The sequence below is a fragment of the Diceros bicornis genome, chromosome 16 (genome assembly GCF_020826845.1).
Source record: "Diceros bicornis minor isolate mBicDic1 chromosome 16, mDicBic1.mat.cur, whole genome shotgun sequence".
Lineage (NCBI taxonomy): Eukaryota > Metazoa > Chordata > Mammalia > Perissodactyla > Rhinocerotidae > Diceros > Diceros bicornis.
Window position 1 is genome coordinate 13,875,281 of NC_080755.1, and position 27,765 is coordinate 13,903,045.

Sequence of the window (27,765 nt, forward strand, 5' to 3'; positions counted from 1 at the left end):
CTTAACTCACAGTACTTATTGTCATCTACCTGGCTCATTCAAAACTATTTGCATATAGCTCTGCATTATCATTAATTCTGTCTTATGGAATTTTTCACATTTCACAGTGACAGTACACATGTGAGCTATATCTTATCTTCCCAACTAAAATCTAAGTTCCTTATCCTTCTTTTTTTGCCCGACAGTGCTTAGCACCTAGTAGGCACTTAAATATATCATAGAATTTGAGACGAGGAGCCCTGGAGGTCATCTACTGCCAACTCCCACCCAGGATGGGAGTCCCTCTGACATTCCTCAGAGTCTATCCTCTAGCCTTGATTGAACACTCGAGTGATACTTCTCAGCTGCATCACAAGACAGTCTGTTCCACTGCTGAAGAGCACTAGTCAATAGAAAAGTTTTCATCAATCTCCAAAATGCAGCTAAATGAGTAAAAATTCAAAGGACCAAACAGTATGTTTAGTATGCTTCCCCATATGTATGTACATGCCCAAAACATTTCAGGAAAGGTATCCAAGAATCTGGGGTTATCTCTGGACAGGGGATGTGGGTGGCTGGGAGACAGAGGTGGAAAAAGACCTAATGTTCACTATTAGTCTCTTTGGTATATTTAATAATTAACAAGTAAAATATGTTTTAAGTTCTTTCTCGTTATCTTGCTCCGTGAAACTTTTATCTTGATCCTGTTTCTGATCTTTGGAGCTGCCCAGCATAACTCGACTATGTTGATTAATTGATTGACTTTTTAATGAACTGTTGCTAAGAATCATGTAAATATGCACATTCAACTGCAGTTTATTAAAGCCCTTAAAGTAACATATTCTCTAAAATGAGTAAAAATTGGCTCCAATATGCTTTAATATGCTTAAACAATACTTATTTTTTTACACACACAATTTCCAAATCAGCTGTCTTAATTGTCTTAAATTTTTTCACATAGGCCTTCTCTTCTATTTTGATCCATATTAGCATAAGACACTTGTTGCCTAAGGCATTATGATGTTATCTTGTATATTACATGAGAAGCTTTGTGATCTTCTTGACACCAGCAGTGTCCTCTTATTACCTAAAGCCCTAAGACATGTTTAGCAGCTTAAAGGATATATTAACAATTTTCAGAATTATGCATAATCCCCAAATTTCAAAACAGCCTTGAGAAGAAAGGCCATTCCTAAATATTATGCAAAATTTACAGAATAAAGAAAGATATTCTCTCACCATTATAAATAAGCATTTATCTCGGGAGTCAAATAACCTATGTTCTAGTCCTGGCTCTTTAAGTATCTCTGGGCCCCCAATTCCTTCTCCATCAGTAACACAGGCATGGGAAGTAGACTACTTTTGAAAGCCCTTTCCCAACATTCCCCTCTTCCCCTTTCTGTCTGTTTATGACATCTTCACTCCAGCAGGTACTCAGATATTACAGCACACAGGATTTATAACCACTCACCTAACGAAAGCATCGCTCTTCCTGGGATATTGCAAGGCTTCCTTAATGCTGGAATCATTACTGGCTCCAGGCCTTCCCTTTGTTATTTACTGATAATGAACAACTTGGACAGAGATCTTTCACAAGCCTGCTTGTGTTTTCAGATGTCACTAATTTGCCCATTTGAACTATAAGATATTGACATCATGAAATCTGTCATCCCTAAACTCTCCTGAGTTTGCTGTGGTATAGTGGAGACTTCAAGCAATGATGACTACTATCACCAGCTACGGTATGTATTATAATTGGAAATTGGTTCTGAAAGTCCCATTAATAAAATTCAGCTCAATTAAATAAGCACTTCTTGAGTGTCTACTAGGCACAAGGCAATGTGCCAGGAGCTGGGGGAAATACTTTGCCCTTTTCCACCCAGTAGAAAGAAAAGAAATATAAAAGTCCTCCTCTGAGTGAAAGGGCTGCTTGAGATTACACTGTGCTCATCAAGCACCTGTCTACCCCTATCAATTCTATCACGAGTACTAGATTCCAATCTTGCATCTGGAAAATTTTCCTATAATTCATACCCTTTAGTTCTAGTTCTCAACAACGTCAGAACCAACTGAATCACAAGACAAAAAAATTACTGAAGTCCAGGCTGGCGATGTGATCCTCTAATAATGCATCCCCCATCTGCACTTGGGACACCTGGAAATCTCACTTTGCCCTTCTATTGCGTCTCAATTTCTCAGCTTGTATAGAGAGTCATGATTTCCACATTCAAAGTTTCACCTGTTAGGTACCCCCAGGGGAGGGGGTGGAAGAAGGGAGGGGAGAGGTCATGTTCACTTTTCAGACACAGTAGTATTCTAGTCTCCTAGCCAAAAAAAAAAAAATAAAAGCTTATCTTAAATCTCCTTTGTCATTTCTACTGTTCCTGAGGGCAGAAAGCAATAGTGGAGAAAAATTCCTGCAAATACCTTCCCTTATCACCCTTTGTAATTGGAAGAGGTCATAAGGCAATCAAGCATGTGCTTCTTCAGTTATTTCTTGTATCAACAGGTATTTACGAAGCCCCTACATCTATGTTGGGATCTGAAGAATCCAAAAGCAGTGAAGACACTGCTCTCTGGAGCCTCATGATTTAATGGAGAAGTGGGGTTTACCCGAAAATCCAATTGAGAACAGCTAAGTGCCAAATCATCTGATACTGGCAATAAAAGAAGAAATCAACTACACAATCTTAAAACTGTAGGAAACCTAGGAGGGATCCAACCCAACCTCTTCCCATAAGCAGAAATCTTCCAACATCCTTGTCAGAGTCCTTAAGCTTCTGATTTAATGTGGAACTCACATTTCACAAAGCAATCCATTAAATTTTTCGAAGCTTCTTATTGCTAAAACATTTTATGCTATGTTGAACCAAAACTCTCGCCTATTTATTATGCTATACAGCAATGATTTTCAAAACTTTATTTTTTTAAGCAGTGCAATGTGTCTTTAAAAGAAATATTAGGCACAAGCCCAATACATAAAGCAGCTAAAAGTGGAACTCCTCTGTTGGGAGCTGCAGGGGGCTCTGAGCATGTCCACTAGTGCCCCCTTCCCCTTACACACCCTTGGTGTGCCTAAGGCACACCACAGAATGCCTGCAGCTCTGCGAAGCAGTTTGAAAACCACTGCTTTAAAAGTAATTAGAGTAAATCTAATTCCAGCTACAAGTCAGCCCTTAAAGACAGCTATCTTGTCTCAATCTTCTTGGATTAAACTTGCCCCTTTTAAATTGTCTATTCTCTTTATGTCATTTTCCCCCATATCTTCCGCATCCTGATCACTTTCCTCCTAAAAATGTAGAAACCATCTCAGAACACAATTCTTTAGATACTGTGATCAGCTAAGGATATTGTCTCTCTTACTCTGGACGGCAATAGAAGTTGAAGAGGGCTTAGTGAATGAAAAAGGACCTGAGCTGGACCTTGAGAAATGTAGGATTTAGATAGGTGGAGAGAAAAGAAGATAAAATTCTAAGCTGGAAAGCCAGCATGAACAAAGACACAGAAATTAAAATGAGGGCCTCCTGACACACTTTGAACACTTCTCTCCCAGACCCTTACTGGTTCTTTTCCATTCAGCCAGCTGCACACTCTCTTATATTTCTCAAAATAAAATTAAGCCAGATCTTATTTCCATAAATACAGAGTTCTATTGTGTTGATACCAAATGAGGGACATGATCTGATCAGTACTAAAATTAGATCATTTCAATATTATAGTTATTGCCACAGGGAAAAGAGTGCTTGATGAAGATGTTTGATAAGTCTGTGAAAAAAACTGTTTTCTTTCAATGAGTCAACATCTTGACAAGAAGATTCATAAAGTTTATAACTCCACTAAGGAGCATCCCTGGGGATTCTCAAATCTAAAGCATATCCAAAGAACACTTTGCCTCTAAAAAATTATCTTTTGTTTATCACTTATCAAACCACAGGTAAGATGTGCCCCAAATGATTCCCAACTCTTAAAACAACAGCATTTTCATATACATGAGTGCTAATCCACCAAGGCAAGACATCCTGTTAAAACAAATATTAAAAGACATTTTGGGGGTAAATATGTTCATCAAAGTCCACCTTCTCACATTGCTTAATTTTCCCATTTACAGATAAGAATTCAAGCGCATCAGTGTTTTAATTTGGTTTATTATTCAAGAAGGAAGATCTTAAAGACTGGATCTTTCCTACATATCTTTTTCCCATAAAATGTATTTGTTAGTGATTATACGAATATTTCCTATTTTACATTACAGGAATGGGATTTTCATACACACAGCACTCACAAACCTGGGGAAATTGATCTTGTCCTATATTTTAATATGTGTCATGAATCTAAGAATTTTAAGGTGTTGAGAAAAAAAATTGATCTTACCAGCATTCAGGGTAATTGATTCAGACATTTTATTTCCATTATTTTCTCTTTCCCTTCATCTCAAAAGGAGATAATCTGAATTGCTCTAATCTGAAAAACAACAATAAGTGTAGCAAATACTTGACAATGAAGATGGAAAGCTTCTAAAAATCTGTTACCTTAGTAACGGCAAGAATGTGGAAGAATAAGAATACACTGTCAGGACATCATTTCAGATTCCACAGATTTGAGGCCTAAATACAGTCAGCTTTCCTTAGGTTTTTGTTTTTCCCAGCAGGTCCTTGGACTTTGAAACAAAACCTGAATGACAGCTATGAGCAATTCCAGCCTGGCTCCTGATTAGCTCTGCCAAACAAAACAACTCTCTGCAGCGTAAACTTTCCAGGCATCTGCAACCAAGCCTCTGTAGAGACTATAATTCCTCAGTGAGATTTGAAGAAGAGTCAGGGGTTGGGGGGTAAAGGATGAACAGGAGGGGGGAGGGGGAAAAGAGAATAAGACCTTCCCCTCTACTGGAACTAGTTCCCTGAACCAGTCTCTGATTAAAGCAGGGGGGTGGAAATTAAGTAGAACTTGCCCTCGTGTTGTTGTCTTTGTAGCTCTTTAACTTGGCCTGTTCTATGATTTCACTAACCACTTCTCTAAATCTGAATATTCTATTCCAATTAACGTCCATAACGTCCTCGTATTCTAAACCACCCATGCATTTAAACCAAACAAGTAATTCCAAGGCCTTATTACCATCAAATAGAGCAAGCAGTCGATTAAAGAGATCTAAAAGAGGAGAGCAACATATATGAATAGACAGTGCCCCATATGGATGCAAACTAAGATCCTGTGCCATGTGTTGTCATTCAGTTGCACTGCATGCAGACCTAAAATTAATTACATCAAAAGACAGTGCACTGTGCTGTGTGGTCCCATCTGCTACATAATTAGATCCCAGTGGAACTATCAAGAAGCTTTTTTTCTTATGATCAGTCCCCTGGATTCTACATAAAGAACATTCCTTTATCTAAACAAAAGAATTACAGATTAGATCTCAAAGCAGTCCACTGTGATCAGATGCTTGACATTAAAGTTATAAGTGTTTTCAGAAAAAGTCATCTGGAGAAAATTCTTTATTGGAGTGCTAGATGGTAATTCAGCTGTAAAGAGATGAGTTAAACTAAAAGGTTGACTTAAACCCTGCCGACAATCCTCCTAAAACTTCAGACGTAAAAATGATGATTTTCATATTTCTTGGCCACACAGCAAGATGGTAGCATTGAAATATCCTCTTGTCTTCCGGAAAAGTGACACTTAGCCACACTCTGATCTCTATTGCTTCCGAGATATCCCGCAAAAACTGATGGTTGGCTTAGTTAAAATGCTGGGCAACAGAGGTCTCTGCTTCTAGTCAACAACCATTTTTTTTTAACAGTCTCGTGATGATTATGTAGCATTTAAAGTTAGGAAAATAGCGCTAACACCCTAAGATGTAATTTGCAGATATATGGCAACAGATGTCACAGAAAACTTACCATTTACAGAACCACACCATAAAAGCCTAGCTTAGACTTAGGACAACATTAAATTTAAATCATCAAAGGTTCAAGTGAAAAATTCATGTTCAGACATAGACAAGGGTCTATATAAAGATACATCAAAAATCACAATAAGGGAGATACTAATTTTGGAAACTAAGAACAAGGAAAATTTCAGTGTTTGAGATAGGTTATATCAAACCAGAAAGCTACAGTCCCAATTATTTTTTTGACTTGTCTGCAATCCCAGAACTCTATTAAACAATAGAAAAGAGCTTTAGGAATATTTTTATAATAGATGAAGACAAGGATAGTGATGTCAGAACAACAGAAAAACCCTCAATATGAGTCAATGCTTGAAATCCCAAACCAAACCTGCTGATTCAGCACAAAGTCATCAACAGAGTTCTTATCTGTAAAAGGAACAATCCATTGTCTGGCTGAAACAAAGGGCAGTGCACAGGAAATCAGCCAAATCTGGGCCAGATGGTCACTGATTCAAGTTTCATTCTCCCCATCCCCCATCCTCCCTGGCACTACAAAAATAGATTCAGACAGCATTTTCGGTTACCAGGTAATAACCCTGAGTGTAAGGTATAAACCTTTTACAATTACCTATATATCACCCTCTACCTCAACAGCATCTAATTTACTAAAACAGAATGTCCTTATAAAAAGTTAAACGAGGAAGTTGCTATGCAGCAGTTACTGAAAGGAAAATACCTCTGAAAACCCAACGTCCACATGGAGTTTTACCAGGTGGAATGATTAAAAATATTCATACTAATTTGTTCTCATCTTTTGTTTTTTCTCAAACCATGACACAAAATAGAAAGAACCCAGAGAAAACTGATTTATCACATGCATTTTCTACAAGTTGACCACTGGGCCATCACCTTGCAAGAGTCTTGTGGTTCATAACCCAGAATCACTTTTTACCAATGACAAGCTACCAACGAAACTAATCACTGATTTTGATTATAAACCAATGTGCCTGACCTCATACCACAGAATCTGTAAATTAGGATACTGCTGTAAATACACAATTCACACCCCTACTGGGTACTGTAAAACTCAGTTTTAAATTCTAAACAGCAACGATTAATTAAAGCAAAACATGCAGAATTATGTCTTAAAATCTGTAAGCACTCTATGAAAACATACATATTAAAGAATAGTATAAATAAAATTCAGGATCTCTCAATGAAAATATTCAGAAAACACTCCTTTACTTCTCCTAACTGTATAAAGATATTTAGATTAAACAAAGGTCTTTTCTTTCACAAGAACCCTTGACTCTATAGTGGTGCTTGGGAAATATTTACATTTATGTGACCTAAGTAAATTTTATCAACCAACAAATAGCAATTCCTTTAATAAACTTTATAATCCTTTTTATAATTACTTTGAAAATGTCAATGCATGAGTACATTTTATTGGCATGCAACAGTGCCACTTTTCCAAAATTTACATATAGAAAGGTTAGGGTAGATCAAAGAGTTTTTTGTCTGTTTGTCTTTTTTTTACACAAGATAATCACAGGCTGGTAATGCAATGGTTAAAGACAAAAATGACTTCAAAATATGTAATCAACAGCAACTCACACAAATGGCCTGTTTTATTGTAGAGAAGGAGAAAAAGCTGGTAAAGTCAACACAAGGTAACCTTCCTTAAGAGAACATTCATGGTAGCTTACATAGTGCCAGCAAGTGAGTATAAAATGAAGGCAAATTACAGAGCTTTGAATTTTGACCTTCTGTCTTAAAAGGAATAGTGATAAGTGGAAACTTTTTCAAAAACTTGTCTCCAGAAATTGTTCCTGGAAGTTGATTTATAATTATAGTATAAGTTATAAGCAGCGGTTAAAAATATAGTCTAAATATATACATAGTATATAGATATATGCATGTGAGATACATATGTCAGTGTGCTTCTGCTAACTTCAAAAGTTTTTTTAACATCTCAGATTTAACTGAAATGTATTTCTACAACCTGATTTCTTTTTAAAATACTACTGTTTTCCTTTACATAGTACTACAAAATAATACTCAGCATCATACTGGAAATCGTTGAACTGTTGTTATATGTGCTTTTATAGCAGAAAAATTAATTTTCTTTTAATATAAATATATAATCTTAGAAAAATTGCTAATGAGAAAAATTAATAATCCATTAAGAACCTTTAAAATAACATAGCTGAGTATTGGCTGCGTAACAAGTTTTTTTTTCTTTAGTGTAAAATAGGGATTTATTTAGTGTAAAATAGTATTCATGAAAAAAGAAGAAAATGACTATTCAAAGTAAAATTCTCCACCTTCTGAGCTCATCTTCAGAGTCTCTAAGATAAATTTACATTTAAATGAAACACACACAAAGGCAGCTGGACCATCATAACCATCCCACATACACTGGTGTTTTCAGAGATTTAAGTCTCTAATTCATAGAAGAGAGAAAATTATGATTACATAACTATTTTCATCAGTCAGTTTTATTTATACATCATTGCGATGGGATTTATATGCTAATGTTTTAACTTAAGATAAGAACTAAGGGAAAAGTATCTCTAAACAGATCAAAATAGAATTCTACTAACAAAAGTCAACTTAGAACAGACTTCTTATGCACATAAGTTTCTAGAAAACCAGCTTTTAAATAAGATAAAAACAAAAACTATATCAACAACAATAAATGACTACATAAACGTAAGGAGTTAGAATTTAGCAGACTAAATTATGACCTTATTCTTTAATAAGCTCTAATATAAAGGAGTAACAGAGTTTAAAGCTAAAATACTATTGTATAAGTACTGTGTTCTAGCTATAATTTAAGCCTTTTCTTTTTTTATTTTTCTTTCCTTTACATGTATCTTCCTTTCTCTGGTGATCCACAAATCAGGTAGGAAATTTAATTCCATTCAATTCAAAGAGAATTTGTAAAGACAACATATTTATGATAAATATGGCACTGATTAGTCTTATTATTTTTTATTACTGTACATAATGAGAAACATATATCAAGGGCCAAATTAGAGAATGCATAGCTTTCGTTGATGAAAAATTGAAAATTTTTAGAATAGAAAATCAAATTTTAGAATAGAAAATCAAATTTCTAAAGAGTGAACTACATTTATAAGAAAATGCTTAATGATCTATGCCTTAAATGTTTATTATTTCTCAATATAATCTATATGCATTAGTAAAATAGTAATGTATTAAGTAATTTCATATGACTGTAAATGTGCTTTAAACATAGACTGAAGGTCAAAATAAGTTTTCACTCATTTTCTCTCTAAATATTAATTTATCATACCTTAAATTTACCACATAAAGAACATCTCACAAGGAGCTTATTTACTAAAATTACTTTCTGCACTAAAGACAAAAAAACAAAAGATGTGAATTGAATAGTGATCAAATTCATACGACCCTCTCAAAATATACATGCCATAATTTTGGTTTTATTTATAGATACCTTAATGTCCATGAAGCGTCACTAACAAGCTTAAGGCTCATACCATGATTTCCTTAACATCACCAGCACTGTTTCAAATTTTACATTCAATGCTTCATGAACAAAGTCAAAAACGACTTCTAGTTTAAAGAAATAAAATGGATATTTTCCATTAGATAACAGTTCAACTGAATTCTTTTATAATTTTGGTATTAGGTAACAGAATAAATGACACCCTTACATATTACAATATATAAATCTTCTACTACTTTAGTAATGATTTGAGGAACATGGTTTAAGTAAAATTAGGTCTGATTCTAAAAAACCACAAGCCACATAACTGTGTTTTAACTAGATTGTAGGCTTCGCCAAGGTCAGGGATGGTTCTTTATTTTCCTTTCTCCTTCTCCACAGCACCATTCCAATTATAGGTACTTGACAAGAACTTATTAAGTTGGTATTGTTAATTTCCTGCCCAAGAGAGAATTCTATTATCCCCACTGGATAGAAACTTCTTGCTCAGTAGGAAAACTATGAAGAGAAAAATTATGTTTAAGGAAGTGACAAATGTGTTTGATGCATTTTATCCAAAAGAAAACTGAGAGGATGTTTGATACTATAATTGCTGTTGCCAATTATTACTTCAAAGCCTTAAAAAAAAGTCAGTACAGGTTAAACACAAACTTTAAGATAGAATTATGGTGTCTGTTTGCAATACGTGAACTTTAGCTTCCCAAGGGTAAACACCATACAGATGTCTGGTAATCTCCCATGTAACAGCATCTAAAGTAAGCCCACACTCTTATGATTTTGGAAGTCTTATCAATTTAAAATCTAATGAGCCAAATGAATTGTAATATTTATACAAGAGATTTGTCACATTTTTCAAGACACTTTTTCCAGACTATCAATTCCATGGTTTTACTCCACTATGCAGTATTATCCTGGAAATATACAGCTTTCAATTATTTTTTATTAACTAGGATATATACTGGCGAATTTAAAGCCCATATCATTCAAATTATGTAAGTAAATTTGTAAATAAGTAAATGTGACGATACACTGGACATACACAAAGGATTACAAAGACATCATCATTTTGTAAAACTCAAAAAAGAGAAAATGAAATGCATTTCCTTTCATCTCTGCCACAGAATTGTTCTGGATTTATTTTTCTTGGTTAGCATCCTTTATGCAAAAGATAATGCTATTGACCTAGCTTCCGAAGGGCCTGGGCCTCATCTTGGTATTTCCAGTGGAGATGATAAGCTTTTGTTGTTCCATCTACCCTCCCTTCTCCCAGCTCCCTTGGAGTCAGTGGCTTAGATCTGAAGGAAGTTCGGCTCAGGTTAAGGATGGGTTCCACACCATGGAAGAAAGCTAACAGGGCCCTACAGAGGTCATTCATTCATTCATTGACAAACAACTATTGAGGGGCAACTATGTGCTTGTTCTAGGTGTGGAGATAGAGTTGTGAGCAAGAGAAACAAAGCACGTCCAGTCAGGGAGCTTTCCTTCAAGCTTGGGGAGTAAATCCAAGACTTAATCCCCATTACATTCCTTACCAATCAAAAGATATACCCTTGGTACAGTCTGTTTCCCAAAAATAAGGTACCAAATGGTCCCCTGGTGGTCTGAAAGAGTTAATATGCCCCTTAGCACCTATCTATACCACCTTCAGCAAGAGCAGTAACATTTGCCACAAATTATCTTTCTGGATAATAAAAAACATGAGATAAATTCCTGACATCCAGATCTTACAATCTATTTGAGTCACAAGACATGTACCCAAGAGTATGACAGAGGAAAGAACAAGGGCTTTGGAATCAGCCAGCCCTAGGTTTGAATTCTGACTTTTCCTCTTACTACCTACGGCTCTGTGAAATTTACTTAAAACTTGCCGAGCCTTAGTTTTTCTTAGCTGTAAAAATGAGAATCATGATGCCTACTTTACAAGGCTGTTGTGAGGATTAGAAATGACGTGTACAATGCCTGTAGTAGAGTACATTAATTTTTATTAAGTTATTGGATTAAATTATTAATTCCTGCTATAAATTAAATTATTAAATAGCAGGAAAGAACTAGGCAGAGAAGCGTATATGAGTCATAAAGACCTTTATGGTTGTTTTTTATTAAAGGCTATGTTTTGCACATACACACATTCTCTGACATATAAACACACTCTCTGAAATTCCAGATATGCAACTATGCCATGTATTACAATGCTCCATCACAGTTCCTGCTCTGGAGGCAGAAGTTAAGATAAGGCATACCACTGACTCAGGATTCTTTATGATGACAAAAAACCTCAAACATTTAGAATATCTGAAGTACCACAATCCAGACACTACACTCCCAGACTCCAACAGCGCTCCAGTAGATTGTGCAGATGGTCCATTTAATACCTACTAACATCAAACAACTCCTGTACATCTTTCCACCAAGAATACTATGAAAATATCACATCTAGTATTAGATTGTTCCATTTATATGAATAAGGGGGAGAAAGGTGATTTTTACATGGTCTAACTTTTCTAGAAAAGGAAGAACTTGGTAATATTAGTTGGGAGGCAAAATATTTAACACTAATTGCTACTCTCAGATGAAGTCTGAGGCCCATGATTCAGCAAGTCTGATGAGGAAAAAGAAGCAACTTTTCCTGGGGGTCTATTTTGTACCAGGCATCATACTCAGTACATTGATCCACTATCTCAAAAATGTGACTGTTTTGGAATCAAATGATGAATCAACTGTCTTAGAGTGAAAAATATATCAAGAGTCTCAGAGGAAAACAGTCATTTGTTCAATGGAGATTTTATTTTATTTTTTTTAATTTACTTTTTTTTCTGTGAGGAAGATCAGCCCTGTGCTAACATCTGCCAATCCTCCTCTTTTTTTGCTGAGGAAGACTGGCCCTGGGCTAACATCCGTGCCCATCTTCCTCCACTTTATATGGGAGGCCGCCACAGCATGGCTTGCCAAGCGGTGCGTCGGTGAGTGCCCGGGATCCCGGCAGGCGAACCCCAGGTCACTGCAGCGGAACGTGTGCACTTAACCGCTTGTGCCACTGGGCCTGCCCGAGATTTTATTTTTTAAACAATATATTAGGGCCGGCCCTGTGGCTTAGCGGTTAAGTGCGCGCGCTCCGCTGCTGGCCTCCCGGGTTCGGATCCCCGGCGCACACTGACGCACCGCTTCTCCGGCCATGCTGAGGCCACGTCCCACATACAGCAACTAGAAGGATGTGCAGCTATGACATACAACTATCTACTGGGGCTTTGGGGGGGGCGGGGGAAGGAAGAGGATTGGCAATAGATGTTAGCTCAGAGCCGGTCTTCCTCAGCAAAAAGAGGAGGATTAGCACGGATGTTAGCTCAGGGCCGATCTTCCTCAAAAAAAAAAATATATATATATATTAGATTGATTTTGTATTATAAGATAATGAGCCTACCAGAGAATGTAGTTGTTTGTTTTCACATCAACCCATGAAATGATACAATCTGTGAAATTACGCACAAGAGAATGTGAAAGAAACATTCTTTACATTAGTCCTAAGTGAGATGCTGCTACTCATAGCCACCATTAATAGCAATATTACTATTACTAGAATTAATAATATTATTAGTCTACCTTGACCCTTCACTGTACTCCAACTTGTGAAGATATAGGTCTAGCCATTCTCTATGATGCCAAGACCTTAACCTCCTGCTCCGACAATTCTCAGGTGATTATTAAATCAACAAAGTAGAGTAGAACAGCTGCCTGGGATTCTCTATTTATCAGGAGATGAACCCTGACTCATGTGGGGAGTTCGGTTGCAACAGGAAGTTTCTCTATCAGCTATGGCTCCAGAGCTTTGATTAGTTTATGTTCCACAGGAGAATCAAGAGATCAGAGCATTTTAAAAATAGCCATTTAAAAAAGAGTGCTGCAGGGGCCGGCTGGGTTGCGCAAGCGGTTAAGTGCATGCGCTCCTCTGCGCGGCGGGCGGCCTGCGGTTCATGGTTCGGATCCCGAGCGTGCACCCACGCACTGCTTGGCAAGCCATGCTGTGGTGGCGTCCCATATAAAGTGGAGGAAGATGGGCACGGATGTTGGCCCAGGGCCAGTCTTCCTCAGCAAAAAAAAAGAGGAGGATTGGCAGATGTTAGCACAGGGCTGATCTCCTCACAAAAAATAAATAAATAAATAAATAAATAAAATAAAAATTTAAAAAAGTGCTGCAAATCTAAACATCATAGGGAATATTTTCATATAATATTTGTTAGAACTCTAACCAAAATTTTCAGGTTTATTTCCAACAAATGAAATTGAGGAAAAATATTGTGGAAATACCCTTACCATTATCCATCTCCATCTCCAATACTGCAGACAGTATTATGATTTTTCAAAGAACTGCCAACCAAATATAGACTGTAGATTGTCAATTCTGTAGAATGTAATTAATCAGTCAATGCTTTGTATTTACTGTGTACCCAACATTGTCCTAGACATTTTGGAACATACAGATATAAAATGCCATAGTACGTCCTCTGAAGGGGCTTACATTCTAATATTCAGATAAAATGCTTTCTGAAGTAATTACAAAATATAAATGTGTATAATGAAAATCTAAAACTGTGATATATAAACTATGAATGCTATAGAAGGTCACAGTAGGAGAAAATTAATGAAAACTCCGGCATTTAGTATATCTCCATAAAGGAAATAAACTAAACTAGACCTCAAATCAGTGGTTCTTCAACTTTATTGGGCACGAAAGTGGCCTGGGGCCTACTCCTAGGGCTCAGAATCTGCACTTAAACAGCATCTCCAGTTGATTCTGATATATGTGGCCCATAGTTTGGCTAACACTGTGTTAAATAACAGGTATGATTTGCAAGAATCTCTAGAGTAGGGCTGTCCAACAGCACTTTCTGCAATGGTGGAAATATTCTAGACCTGCACTGGCCAATACAGTAGCCACTGGCCATATATGTGGCCATTAAGCTCTTGAAATGTGATTAGTGTCCCCGAGGAACTGAATTTTTTATTTTATTTAACTTTAATTAATTTTAATTTAAATAGCCACAGCCAGCTCTAGAGAATAGGAAGAGATTTCTGAGAGAAACATGAGCCAAGCCACAGGTAGGAATGCATATAAGCAGGATATATAGGCAGGACAGACAACTAATTGGCTTGTCTAGGACAGAGGTTTTGAATTAGATTATCATGAGGTCAGATTATGAAGAGCCTTGAAGGGAACTGAGGAAATTTTATTTCATGGCACACACTGCTAGTTGCCTAATCGAGCCTTTTCCTGATCTTCTTCAATATTAACAACCCCAGAGGTTTTGCACTCAGAGAATGGACCTTTCCCCAGGCTCTGGGGTGAATCTTGATTATTCTACACCAGTCACGGCATTTCCACTTTCCTTGTCAGTGACTGGCTTACGCATGAGCATGTGGTAAATTCTGGCCAATGGGATTTGAAATATCTATATATGTGGGTAAACTCTTTACTAAGTGTTTAGCCTGAAGAAAAAGAACCTTTTTCTGACTCCAGTCAAAGCTGTGTGAGGCTTGAGTGTGCTGCTGACACATTGGGATAATGAAGAGACAAGATGGAAGACAAACACCAACAAGCTGAGGATGGCAGAGAATGACCAAAAGAATTTGGGTCCTTGATGACATCATCAAGCACCTGAATTTAACCCAGGAATTGCTCTCCCCCCCTTCCCCTCAGACATTTTGGGGATATAATGAATTCATTACTATTTAACATCTTTAGTTTTTTTGTTCTGTTCCATGCAGCTGACAGCATTAGACCGGGATACTAATGTTTGGGGTGACACTCTCTGGGAAATGCTAAGGGAGGCAACTGGTAGCCATTGAAGGCATTTGATCAAGGTTGGAGACTGACAGGAAACAATGTTCAAGGCTTAAAAATGACATGCATGAAAAAGAGGTCAGAAGAAAGGAAAGGTAGAGTCAAGCAGACCAGCTTTCAAGGCCTGAAAGTCCAAGTTACCAAAAGATTTTGGAAATATTAGAGAAATATTACTAGTATGTAAAGTCATTAATGCATATAAATAAGTACCTGAAGCAAAACTGAGGAAACAGCTTATTTTGTAAAGGTAGTGGGATTGTAAGAGATATTTCTTTTCTGATTTTTTTATATTGTTCTCATGTTATTTCTACTTAAAATTGAAACAAATTAAAGAAAGTATTACTTCTCTAAATGTTGTATATTCAATATTTTTTTGAAAATGGAAAAATTCTTGAAATATGATTTCTCTATATTAGTGCAATTAAAGGTATGAGAAAACACCGAGGAACAGTATGATAAACCAGAAAGAACGCAGGACTAGCTGGGTGACCTTGGGAGTCAGGTAAACCCTATGGCATTGTTTTCCTCTCAGGGTGGGTTGATCTACGACTCTAAAATTCAACAATTTCTGTTTTCAAATGGAAGGAAATCTTTTTGAATTAAAAATGTCATACTCAGGGCCGGCCCCATGGCTTAGTGGTTAAGTGCGCACGCTCCGCTACTGGCGGCCCTGGTTCGGATCCCAGGCGCGCACCGATGCACCGCTTCTCCGGCCATGCTGAGGCCACGTCCCACGTACAGCAACTAGAAGGATGTGCAACTATGACATACAACTATCTACTGGGGCTTTGGGGAAAAAAAAAAGGAGGGGGATTGGCAATAGATGTTAGCTCAGAGCCAGTCTTCCTCAGCAAAAAAAAAAAAAAAAGGAGGAAGATTAGCATGGATGTTAGCTCAGGGCTGATCTTCCTCACCAAAAAAAAAAAAATGTCATACCTCAAAATTTAATTTTCTAAGCTCTGTTCTCACCCTTTGTCACATGAGCTGACTCTGAAAGGGAATACAAGTCAATCTCCCTCAAATTCTCTGAGCAAACCAGAAACCTTGGGAAATAATTATGTTTTTAGCTTTAATATAACTTTCAAAAAAAGTTTCTGCATAGATTTTCAGTAAATAAACAAACTAGTTCTGGAAATTTTAATGTGGATTAAAGTTCTATATTAATATCAAATAGGTGTCAAGTGATAGCTTGTTATTATTTTAACTTGCATTTGCAAACAATTACTAAGGCTAAGCATTTTTCCTATTTATTGACCATTTGGAATTGTGCTTCTGTGAATGACCTAGTCATACCATTTGCAAAATATTTAAAAATTATGTTTTATAAAATTTTTTTTTTTTGAGGAAGATCAGCTCTGAGCTAACATCCACTGCCAATCCTCCTCCTTTTTTTCCCCAAAGCCCCAGCAGATAGTTGTATGTCATAGTTGCACATCGTTCTAATTGCTGTATGTGGGACGCGGCCTCACCATGGCCAGAGAAGCGGTGCGTCGGTTCACGCCCGGGATCCGAACCCAGGCCGCCAGTAGCGGAGCGCGCGCACCTAACCACTAAGCCATGGGGCCAGCCCTATAAAATATATTTATTATCATTTTGTTAAGAGTTCCTTGTATATCAGAGATGGTAATCTTTTATCTGCATATGCAGAAATTTTTTCCCGTCTGTCATTTGTCTGTGGTATTTGTTTATGGTTCTTTTTTGCTTCACAAAAAATATTTTTAAATTATGTAATCAGATATGTTTGTCTTTTAATATATAGCCCTGATTTCTTGGTTAGTTAAAATAAATGCCCCTCAACAGAGCAATGGTTGTTTAACTGTGGAATATGTATACTACAGAATATTATGTAGTCATTAAAAATAATAAATAAGAGCTATACCAGTTGACTTAGAGGTATATCCCTTGTGTTTTATTAAGTATTCAGTGAAAAAAGAAAGATGATTATATATATATGTGGATATATAAAATATGATAGTATATATAAGATGCTAAACATATACAATATATATAAAGTTACATGATCACGGAAAAAGTTATAACAAAATAAATAGCAGATTGGCCACACTGTTGGGGTGCAAAGGGAGGGTAGAAAGGGAATTTAGGCTCCCTGAATCTTTTTAAAAAACGTGACTACAGTTTTTTAAAAAACATAATATGATCCCATTATGTAAAATTATTTATGCTGGTGAAATATATAAATATGCATAGAGATGCATAAAAGAATGGCCACCAAAATGTTAATGGTGTTTAACTTAGGATGGTTAGATTTCAAGAAGGGAAGAGGAAGAAGAAAAGAAACAAAAGGTAAAAAAAAAAAAGAGAGAGAGAGAAAGAAAAAAAGAAAACCTGACAAAGAAAATCAGATAAATTTAAATTTCCTTTCCAAAAAACAGAACAGACTGGATGAAGGGGAGATAGAACCCTCAAGTGAAAAGGTTCTCCCATCCTCTGATGTGGGTAGGAATTAACGGTAATAGTCTTATAGTTCCCTGAATACTCCAAAAGACATATATACACAAACTTACTATAAGTAGTATCTATTTAATCGGTTTTAAAATGCAGGAAATAAATGAGACATTACTCTAATTACATCTTCTCTTCACATCGTGACCTCCATAGGCAGTGGTGACAATTTTAGGCACACTTGCTCTATAAAAACTAAATTTACAGAATGATAAATGTAGCAGTGGTTCTAAGACTTTTGTGTCCATAAAAGCCACCTGGGAAGATTGTTAAAATGCACATTCCAGGGTCCCACCCCAGAGACTCTTATTCAGCAGGTCAAGAGACCAAGAATCCACATTTAACAAGCACCCCAGTTGAATAAACCAGGTGTTGACAGATCACACCGAAAAACAGTGAATTTAAGGAGGTCTGATCTCTTTACAAACCGCTTAACCAAGGAATTCGAGGAGTGTGGTACACTAGAGAGAACAAAGAATTTTGAAGTCAAAAGATCTAGATTACCTCTCTGACCTAATCCCCAACTCACTCCCTCACGCCCCTCTCCCCTCAGTGGCACTGGCCTCCTGGTCACCCCTCTCACAACAGCCAAGAATGCTCTTCCTCACCACCTTCAGGTCTCACTCAGGTGTCACTGAGAAGTGACACCTTGTAGAAAATCACAACTCCCATCTCACTTTCTAATTCCCCTTTCTGCTTCATTTTCCTCTCTAGCACTTCTCACTTTCTAAAGTACATACTTGACTCATTTTCTTTTGCTCACTGTTTGATTCCCGTAAGGACAGAGGTTTTTTTCACTGCAGCATCCGAAGCACCTAGAATAGTGCCTGGACAGAGTTCAAGGAAATTTCACTTGGCTAAGATAAAACAAATGAAGCTTGAGAGATTCGGTAATAGGAGGCAGATAGAGCCAGTTAATGGACAGCTTGTTAACGCACAGATTCCTGTGTCCTGCCAGAGATTTTGATTCAGCAAGTTTGGAGTGGGGCCCAAGATTCTGAATTTCTACCAGGAACCCAGGTAATATCGATGCAGCTTGGAGACCTGTCTTGTGCCTCTGCTGGTTTTGTAGGGAAAGTCAACCCATTCTACTGTATGAGAAGAGGTGTAGGCTAAAAAGGGAAAGCTTTGTTATACTCACATGCATTTGTCAGAAGAGAAAAGTTGTTCCTATGTACCTCCAATCTCTATGTATCTAAACTTTCTACCCAAAAAAATAAAATGATTCTACAATAAGTATTTTTCACTTAACAACATATCATGGATATTTACTGCAACTTAATTTTTAATAAAAACATGATGTCTAGTTTGTTTCTAATTTTTTACCCTTTTACATAATGTTTCAGGTGATGTTTTTGTTATATGCCTTTGTGTATCTGTCTAATTATTTCTACTAAATGCCTAGAAGGGTAATTTCTGAGTCAAAGAGTTTAGACAAGCACTGTCCAATAGAACTTTCTCCAATGATGGAAATGTTCTATATCTTCACAGTCCAATAATGATAGCCATCAGCCACATGCAGCTATTGAGTCCTTGAAATGTGACTAGTGCAACTGACAAATTGAATCTTTAGTTTTATATAATTTTAATTAATATAAATTTAATAGCCACATATAGTAAGGGACTACCATATTGGGCAGGGCAAGTATAGACACTTAAAGTCTTGATACATAATGCCAAATTGCTCTTCAGAAAAGTTGTAATTATTTGCCTTCACTCTTAGTGTATAACAATAACCATTTCTTTACTAGATTATCAACACTAGATATTATCAATCTACTGAAGCTTTACAGTCTGAAAGTTGAAAACTGTCAGTGTGGTTTTCATATGCATTTCTTTATTAATAGTGTTGAACTGGGTTGTTTCTTCTGTCATCATACTCATTCAAATGCAAATATTTTCACCTATGTTAACTAAGAGGTTAGAAATTATCTGGCTTCCAGAGTTGTTTTGTTGGGTCCACATGTTTTCTTTAAAATTTATTGCCAACATTTAAATTCATATAGAAATATGAATTTCCAGCCCCACTTGAAAAATCAAATGGTCTGGCAACAGTGACCCACACTCCCACAGGACAAAAATCAGTGGAGCCTTATAAATTCTGCCACTTCAGACTTTCTTGTCCATCAGAACTCATCATCCCGTATTATTTCACAGGTGTCCTGCTTCACTCACTCAGATTACCTGCTTGCCCCTACAGGCCCTTGAGTTTACAATTCCTGCTCTGAATCAAATTTTGAGAAATTAAAAAGCAAACAGCAACTAATAATAATAGCTAACTTTCATCTCCTACTTAGCATGCAAAAGTCATGTTATGATATTTCTGGATTATTTTATGACTAATATTTAACTAGCAGAAGAATACTTTTCTAGTGGTTGTTGACATTTCCTACTCCCTAGAGCAGTGGTTCAGCATCAGAAGGATTGTTATAGTGCAGATCCGCAGGCTCCACCCCCAGAGTTTCTGACTGAATAGGTTGGGTTGGGCCCCAAGAATTTTCATCTAACCTCAACCTCTAAGTGCAGCTCCACATTGAGATGAGGTTTTCTCAAAGATATGGACACTCTTGGAAGATTAGTGATAATGTGTAATTTTGATAACACAATATGAATTTGTACACCCTTTTTTCCAAAACTTGTCCACATTTATTATTTTATTTTATCTTCACAACAATCCTGTGCAGTAGGTTGATAATTTAGAGCAATAATTGTCAATCCCATTTTACAGAAGAAAAGTAAGGCGTTAAGAATCTCCCCATAGGGCCGGCCCCGTGGCTTAGCAGTTAAGTGCGCGCGCTCCGCTGTTGGCGGCCCGGGGTTCTATCCCAGGGGCGCACCGACACACCGCTTCTCCGGCCATGCTGAGGCCGCGTCCCACATACAGCAACTAAAAGGATGTGCAGCTATGACCTACAACTATCTGCTGGGGCTTTGGGGGAAAAAATAAAATTAAAAAAAAAAAAAAGAATCTCCCCGTAAACATACAAGAAGAATGAACCAGAACAAGCAGGTTGCCTAACTCCTAACCTGGGTAATACAGGCAAACACAGCAATACAGGACACAACTGGAGCTTGCTTCTCCAGAATGGTACCATAAAAACAGAACCATGCCCAGGAACAGAAAAGACCTATACAAGATATGACTCACAGCAACAAACATTTATCAAGTGCTGATCATGTGTTAACCTATGCTAATCATGCCTATGGTCTCTACTGTTGGGACTGCTAAAGACACTCATAGAGCATAGTGAAAAATTAAAAATAAAATCTGAAACCACAACCTTGAAAAGACAGTGAATTCTTTATTTTATAGACAGGACAAAAGCAAACACACTGAAGCGGTGGGTAGTAGGGGTAAATACAGAGTTGGGTAGAAGAGAGGAGTCGCTGGGGGAGCTTCACATCTGGACTTGGAGGAGTTGCTATCACCAGTCAGTCAAGAATGGGAGGGAAGGAAGAGTACACAATAGGGAGCCCTCCTGGGGCTCAGCAGCACAAAGAGCTGCTGTTATCCACGTTGGGTGTGTGTTTGCCAGAAATATCAGGGCTGCTGGAACTCCAGAACTTACAAGGGCATGCTTTTGTGTCGTCTAAATTACCTTGACTATATAAGAACTCAAGTCAGAGAGCATAACTTCATTATCCATTTGTAGCCAAAAGATAACATGATTAGGGATCATGAAACTTTCTGATTTTTACCCCCAAGTTTTGATAAGCATTCCTAGTAAAAATCCACCAAATTGTGATCACAATAACGCTAATTATAAATCATCCCTTCAAGTGGAAAAAAGAAAGGATTGCATTTGCACTTAAGTAGAATTGACATATATTATTAACTTTAACAAGATTTAAAATAATAATAACTAATAAAAATTACCACAGGCTGAGAATACAAGAAAACTACAATTAATTTGAAAGAGCCTATTGGAAAATTTGGTTCACTCTTCATTAGTGTTGTAACTGACCTGTCCTATATGCCCATCTTTTAGTCTGGTTCAAAATGACTAATGCAATGAAACTTCCACCACTATACAGAAAATTGTAGCAAAACTGCTGGAAAAACTACCTCTCACTTTATACAAGACTAAAGAAATACAAATCAAAACAAAGAGATACAATTTTACACTGATCAAATTAGTCACGATAATATAAATGTTTTAAAATAACATAAGCACACATATAGATTGTTAATGACAGTATAAATCTATATAATTCTCTTGGAAAGTAATTTGGAAATTACCGGAAATCTGGAAATGTCCTAATAAAAATAAGAGCTAACATTTACTTGTGTTTTTATGTGTTATTGCCTTTTATCTTGTAGAGAGCTATTACTACACCCATTTTACAGATTAGGAAGCTAAGGTTCTGAAAAAATAAGTTACTTGTCCGATATTGCCAATAAGTGATGGAGCTAGGTGTTGAACCCTAAATCTTTAATTTTAGAGACCATTTACAACTACACTATACTGTGTCTCTAAGGAAACAATCCTAAGGAAGTTAAAAAAAATAAAGTTACATTCATGAGGACAGATATCATATTTTTAAAAATTACCGGAAAATTCCAAAATAGAGGAAGAGCTAAGCAAATTACAGTACACTAACTAAATAAACTATTATAAAATTATTACAAATAATAGGAAGTACACTATAGGAAAACATTTATGAAAAAAATCAGAGTAAAAATGTATCTGCAATATGACAAGACACCTGTAAAAATATATACTCATGATACGATTGGGAAGGGAGCTGGAAAAAATAAAAACTATTACCATTTTAGAAGAATTTCACTGCTAGTACTTAGTTTTCTTTTGTTTTTGTCATTTTAGTCAGCCAATCAAGATTACTCTGAGCACCTTTACAAATCTGTTCTTCTATTTCATATTCTCATTATCCCAAACAATTCCTAAAACTTTACTATAATTTATTTATATTACAGACTTACTAAAAATAATTATACAGTTATATTACAGATCTATTCAAAATAATTACATAATATTCTTTATTGGTGATTCTGAAGCTTTGAAGTATGAGATCTCCTTCTTAACATCAATGATTTTTGCAATCACCACTTACAGTGTATTTCTGAAATCCCTTAATTGAAATCATATATAATAACTAAAATCAGCTAATTCTTTTTACTTTCATAACCTTGCAATCACTCCTCAGCTCCCTGCACCCATTCAGGAATCACTAGCCCAGAGGCTGCAGGTGTTTTAGAGATTAGAAAAGTTTCCCACTAAGAACATGATATCTAAGTAAATACTTATAAAGTAACTAAAATATCTTAGCTGTAGGGATATTCATATTCTAAATACTTTTGAAAATTACTAATTAAATTATGTCAAGTCCCTTTGAAGTAGGTAAATGAACTTTATTTCTACTTACCAAAAAGAAAAGAGTTTGGTAAGAGTTATTTCCCTAAAAATGGCACCATGAAGCTGTAAGGAAAACTCACTCTCCTTAGCATACAAACTGATGCACAAAGGCCCATTCAGCCCAGGGTCTGGCCTCTACCAGTAACATAAACAGTCATTTTGTGGGAAAGTGAAGTAGCCATTCTCCAATGATATCAAACTCATAAGAGCAGGAACGTAGTTTAAACATCTCTAACTTCCTCTTTATGAATCTACCATTCAGGATTTTTTTTTGGTCATTCCACAGTCTAATACCCACAGGTCTAATTGGGTGTTCGTTAGCCAGTCTTAGGACACCTATAGATCCACTATTCCAATCATAGAATTTTGGAGTTAGAAGGACCCTTAGAAACCATGTACTTCAATTCCTTTATTTAATTGAGGGGGAAACAAAATCATTTCTAAGCAAGTTACTTCATTTAGCTAGTTTATAGCAAATCCAGGCTTGGAACTAAAAGATGTAACCAAATGTCTTAAACTTGGCCTTCATATTTCTCCTTGACCACTAAAATTTTTATATTATGTCATGTCAATGGGAGTATACATACGTCCTCTCCACATCGTCAGATATACACTGCACTGGACAGAGTAAACTATAGTTCTCATCCTCTACTTCATAAAGAGTTCCAAATGGAGGAAAAATTCAACGAAGATTATAAAAACCAAGTGTAGAGAAACTGGTGATGGGGGGGAATAATAATTTAATAGTTCTGCTTTCCACTGAATACTCATTCTAAGGTTTTTAGCACTCTATCTTCAACTGTAATAAGTGTCTGCCTTAAGCCAAAGAAAATGTTCTAATGTCATCATGAGTGGATATCCAATTAATAGCCATCATCACTGATATACAGTTCAGTCTTTACTTATATTCAGTTCCTTTCATCTTTTATTTCAATAATGTAATTCCATTTTAATAGGAGGTCCATGGGAGGATAGACAAGAAATTGACCACAGTGGCTGCCTCTGGAGAGAAGGACTAAGACATTGGGAGTACAGGGTGGGAGAGAGACGGCTTACTGCCCTTTGAAACTTTTACCTGATGTATATTACTTTTCAATATTCACTGATTAAAAATTTCCCTTTAAATACATGCCTCTAAATATATGCAATTCTATTACTAAATATTTTAATGAAACGTTTTTAATTTCTTCCTTTTTTAAATAAGTTTTCAGCATTGCAATTTGTAAAATCACATGGAAATTTTCAGAAAGAAAAGGAACCAACACAGTCACAAAACTCAAAGCAGAATTCCAGGATTTAAAGGATAAGAAAACGTAGAGAGGAATGAGAGTTTTTCAAGCTGGCATTTAATTCAAAAACCTTTTGCAGAAAAGCTCTTGCCCATATTTAAACTGCTAAGTTTTAAAATGCGATTTAAGTGGGATTTCCCGTCTCAAGCGGGGAAAAAAATTCTAATGTTGTGAAAAGTAGAAATTAAAATTTGGTTTCTGTCCTCTCAACAGGGGACAGAGGGCCAGGGTGGGGTGGATAAGGACCTCGTAACAGTTCCGTTCACAGAGCAGAAGAGCGCGATTGACGAGTTTCTCCAGAACCCGCCCGCCTCGGTGGGAGGCAGCAGCTACTCCCGTGCAGATGAACCGCGTTCTGGACCTTACTTGGGCTCAGGTTAACTGGGCAGCCCCACGAACTGAATCTCTGCAAATCAGTTCTTTTAACGGGGTTCGGAAGAGGGACTGAGAGAACTGCTTTAACAAACCGCCTCGCCATCCGCCTCGTCCAGCCAGGGCATACACCTCACCTCGCCTTCTACTTGTATCGAGGTCAGCTGTCAATACAACCCTTTGTGTCTCATTCAGAATAAGAGTGGTCCTCAGCCACTCACAGAAAAATGGAAATGATAGCCGAAAGACACGCGCGCGCGCTCGTGACGAAGTGACATCTGGTGTGGAGACAAGAAACCCAGGGACCCTGAGCAAACGCCCAGCCGCCGGCGGCCGCTCTCAACTTTCCCAAGCCGCGCTCTTCTCCATCCCCTCCCTGTCCCCTCCGCGCCTCCCTACCTGCTGTCCACCCGCCCCGCGAGCCCCTCACAGCCCCTGGGCTCGGGGAGACGGGCCCGGGCGCCCGCCGCCGCCGCGCCTCGGCGCTCCCAGCCGCGCCGCAGCCTCCCTCATCCCACGCTCGGGCTTCCCGGCTCCCGCCACAAAGGCAACGAGGAGAGCCCGAAGTGACAGGCCTCTGGCCTCCGGACGCGGACCGCACGGGCTGGGTCCCCTCAGGGGGCTGAGGTGAGGCGGCGGGGAGGTGCACAGGTTCGGATCCGGGCTGGCACAGGCGCCTGCCCTCGCCACACAAACACACTCGCGCTCCCACCGCCGCTCCGCCTTCCCATTCCTCCAGAAAAGTCAGCCTCGGCGCTTCCCCGCGCAGGCAGGGTGTCCGCAGCCCGCCAAAGGGCAGCTCCTGCCGGGCAGAGGCGTGCGCTCGCGCCCGGCTCGCGACCTCTCACCTCCCCGCCTCCCCGCGCCCGCGCCCGCGCCCCGGAGTCCCCGCAGCCGCTCACCTGGCCCTGGCGGGGCGCGAGGGCAGAGGACCAGGGGGTGGCCCTCGCCTGGGCCGGGGCTCGTCTCCCCACCCCCAGTCCGGGTCCCAGCGCTGCGCTCCGCTCGCTCCGGCCGCCCTCCTCCGAGGCGCTAGCGCCGCCGCTGGCTGGCGTCTCGCTGGCAGGCGCGCTCGCCTCGCGCTCAGTTCCCGGGGCGGAGCGAGGCGGCGGCCGCCGCGGCCGGAGGCGGATTCCTCAGGTGCTGCCCCTCCCGCTTCCCCAGAACCTCCGCGCCGGGACCCCCGGGCCCCCTCCCCGAGCCCCGCCTCTCGGCCTCCTGCAGCCTCCGCGCCCCCGAGTGGCCTTTAGGGCTCCCTTGCCCTCCTTGAGTGTGTTGGGCGCACATTTCCCTACCCGCCCCCTCCAAGGACGCCCCCACGCAGACAGTGCAGCCCCCAGTCCACTGTGCGCACGCCTCCATGTCCACGCTCCACGACACAACTGATGTGTGTGGCCACTGTGGGGTGTGGAGAGTCGTGGTGTGGAGGGGGTCTTCTGGGAAGGAGACTTGCCCCCCTGTGCAGCTGACGGGCGCAGCCAAGAAGAAAAATTTTCTCGCCGATTGCGCGTTCATTCACCGAGGGCTGTCGCGCGATTGCTTCCCGTGTCCACTGGACGGGGGCCAAAGCGCCCTAAGCGTGAACTCGGCCTGGGCGATGGTGGGTCAAAAACCCTTGGCCTTTTGCATTGACGGGGGGTAGGGCGGGGGCAGGACGCGGACAAAACCAAACAAACCTGAGAGCTCCGGGCCAGAGCACCTCCTGGATGAGCACGTCCTCCGGCCCGCGACCTCGGCCCAGCGCTCTAGGAGGCTGCCTGCTTGCCTGGGCTCGTCCCGAGCCTCCAGGACCAAAAGGGATCCTCCTCCCCCAGGGCAGCCACTTCCAGCGGGCCCTAGGCCTTGAGGGGTGCTGCAGGGGCAAACATCCTCGAAAGATGCTGCGGCCCGATAGTGACAGATTTAGCTCCACTTTTCACAGCCCGTGGTTTTTGTTATTAGAGGTGTAGCTCTATTTTTTTAAACTGTCATTGTTGCCAGAGACAGGCGACTAGACTCCTTGACTGGATCGCCCATACTCTGGAAGAAGCAGCTCCATGCTGGATGTGGTGGAAGAGTCTGGGTAAAGAAAAGTTGATCTAGTTTTAGTGCCTTTGAGGCAAGGAGAGCCCCAAGTAGCTCAGCATGTTCGTGGAAGTGGAGAAGCTACCTTGGCGCCCACTCCCGGGCTGGGGTTGGTTATCAGTCCATTGTTGGTATCATTGTCAATTATAGTTTAAAGACAGCTTCAATTAAAGTAGATCTCATATGATCTCTAAGTCAGTACGTTTTGTTTGCTTGTCTGGCCTTTTTTTTTTTTTTTTTTTTTTAAGAACAGAAATGCGTTTTTTTTTCCTTTCTCTTTTGGTCAATACAGAGGGAATTGACTGGAAGTCTGGAATCACCAGAAAATGACTCAAGGCACAGCTCAGTTGTGCCTAGCAAAAGTAAGCCATTTGTTCGTGGTTTGGATTGTCTTCTCTCCCCCCTCCCCTGGGAAGATGTGCCCAACTACCATTTTTTTTAAAAAAATCGTTTTCTTCCTTGTGGGGATAAGGAGGCTAAATGTTCTTTGTTTTGTTTTACAATTGAATCCCTACTGTCTGGTCTTTAAAAACACACAGAAACACTTTAATGTGCCATGAGGGCAGGAAACATGGCCTTCTCAGTCACTGCTGTATTCCCACAGTTCTGGATCTTGCACACAATACAGGCTTAGCAAATGAAATCAATATGTTTTTTAAATAACTACAACATAGAGAGGCACAGATGATTAGCAGTGTAGCTCAACATATTGAAAAGGAATCCAATATCAGCAAACTCGCCTTCAGAACTGGCCGCATATGTAGAAAAGACAGAAAGTAGAAACCTGAGCTTTCAAGTTCACCTTCTGCTTATAAACTAAGCTCACAAGAGGTTAAAGCAGTTGAGAATCTTTTGAAAAGCACGATCTTTCACAAGATCTGTTGAGTTGGGGAGGGAGACACCTTCCATTTTAAAGATAAGGAAACTGGGAACAATGAGCAGCCTTAGAGTAAAACCACAGTGCAGTTTTCTCTGCTGAGTTCAAGGACAATTTGTTGAGTGCTAAC

General features: G+C 38.9%; 1 protein-coding gene across 7 annotated transcripts in view; it reads right to left on the reverse strand.

Annotated features, from left to right (window-relative positions):
* Positions 1–25,694, reverse strand: part of GREB1L (GREB1 like retinoic acid receptor coactivator) — a 259,827-nt gene extending 234,133 nt beyond the window's left edge. For all 7 annotated transcript variants that reach the window (XM_058556833.1, XM_058556840.1, XM_058556838.1 and 4 more), the window contains exon 1: positions 25,597–25,694. The gene's annotated coding sequence lies outside the window, so the exon portion shown is untranslated. The remainder of the gene's footprint in view (positions 1–25,596) is intronic.
* Positions 25,695–27,765: the final 2,071 nt, after the last annotated feature.